The sequence below is a fragment of the Centroberyx gerrardi genome, chromosome 23 (assembly GCF_048128805.1).
Source record: "Centroberyx gerrardi isolate f3 chromosome 23, fCenGer3.hap1.cur.20231027, whole genome shotgun sequence".
Lineage (NCBI taxonomy): Eukaryota > Metazoa > Chordata > Actinopteri > Beryciformes > Berycidae > Centroberyx > Centroberyx gerrardi.
The window spans coordinates 19,077,083-19,078,952 of NC_136019.1; the positions used below are offsets into that span (position 1 = coordinate 19,077,083).

Below are 1,870 nucleotides of genomic sequence, written 5' to 3' on the forward strand. Positions count from 1 at the left end.
TAAAACATTTACATTTAATTACTTTAAGTAACATGCATCGCATCATGTAAAGTGAAGATGCAGCTATTGTAGAAATCCCACTTTTCAAGTCTGTGCTGTACTGCCAGTATCTTGAGTGCAGGTTGTGTTGACACAATTGGAGCCACCACCAAGACCAAATACCTAAACTGGTATTACCCGTTTGTCATTTAACAACCGTTTTTTTTTAAAATCATTGAACCAAACCCAGCTTTCACACAGCGGGTATAAAAGGAGTTGTCTCTCCTCTTCTGTTCAACCAGCATCAGCCTTCCATTTTCATCTTTACCGTTTTACCAACATCTCCAGCAGCAACCATGGGCAGGATATCGCAAAGCATGATGTCCCTGATTGAGATTTTTAATGAATACGCTGCAGCCGAAGGCAATGCCAACACCCTGACCAAAACCGAGGTGAAGAAGCTGTTCGAGGAGGAAATCCCTACATATCTCACGGTACTGTAACCATTTGGGATGGGTAACTGACAAAGATGATAACTGTGCTTAATTGTACTCGAATTATTTGATGCACTGAATTTCCTATGCATGTGCCTGCTCAATAGATAGAGCACATGGTGCAGCGGTGCATTTGTGGGTGTTCATTCCCAAAAACCCAGTTTCCTTTTCCTAACACTCCATGGTTGCATCCTGACGGCTGGAATTTATTCATTTTGAAAAATCCAAAATTTGGAAATTTGGAAAACTCAAGATTAGACACAAAGTATTTTGAACTGATGAACACTTTGGAACAGTCCTGCCCCAACATCCTGCTTCAAGGTTGAAGTTCACCAATAGCATCCAGTAGTACTCATGCTGTTTTGTTCCCCTGTGCAGGGTGGGAAGAACCAGGTTGAGGTGGACAAACTGATACAAGATCTGGATGAGGATGGAGATTCTGAGGTCAACTTCAGCGAGTTTATGATCCTGATATCTAATCTCTCTTGCAACTTCTATGAAATGATGACCGCATCCTAGGGCGGGGCCGATAGACCGCAGCTTGTTCTACAAAAAAATTGCTGTTTTCTGAATGCCTGAATAAAATGATCTACATGTATACGGTTATGAATTATGTGACTCGGGTAAAATTAGATAAGGTAAAATGAAGCTTTAATGATTATCATATTCATCACAGTGAAATTGGATTGTTGCAGCAGGAAATGTTAATAGGTTACGGCAAAGAAAACAGAATATACAATATAGCCGCAAGTGGCAATTTTTTGAAACGTCTGGCCCCACCCTAATCAGTGATGCCAATCAGCTGTATCCACAAAGCTTCCTAGTACTAAGAGTTGGTCCTAGCGGTGATGACGTTTTCAAAGAATTTCCCCTTAAAAGTAAGACTAAATCCTAGTAAAGATAATAGCTATTCACAAAGCATCTTAGCCCTTAAGAGAGCTCCTAAGGTGAAAAACTGTTAAGAGTAGAGAGGAGCTTTTAGGAGCTTAGGAGTTTCTTAAGGAGAGGAGGAAATGGCTGAAAGATGCAGAAAAGACACATTAATGCTGTTATTATTATGAAAGTTATCACAATGTAAGACATTTAGCAACAGGCAAACAGTGCAGCAGTGATGATTTAGGTTTATGCAACCACATAGTAGAATAATCACACAAACAATCACAGCTCCTTCACAGACTCATATTGTGACGCAACCCGTTTAATTCCCACTGGATGTGCGCACCGCCAGCAAAACAGCAGCTATGGATATAGTGAGTTTTCTCTGTATTTGTATCTGTACTGGTCACTGATGGGACAGACGTCCGCATCATCGGCAATATATATTCTTGTTAAAAAATCCTATTCATATAGGCTTGCCAATATAGTCTATAAATCTTAACATCAAATTAGTAAAGTAT

The 1,870-nt window shown here is 39.9% G+C and overlaps 1 long non-coding RNA gene across 1 annotated transcript; it reads left to right on the forward strand.

The window, feature by feature from the left end:
• The first annotated feature begins 253 nt into the window (after positions 1 to 253).
• LOC139930366 (uncharacterized) lies at positions 254 to 1,071 on the forward strand. Its single transcript, XR_013508013.1, has 2 exons — positions 254 to 473; positions 852 to 1,071. It is a non-coding gene; the product is annotated as an uncharacterized LOC139930366 (long non-coding RNA).
• The last annotated feature ends 799 nt before the right edge of the window (positions 1,072 to 1,870 follow it).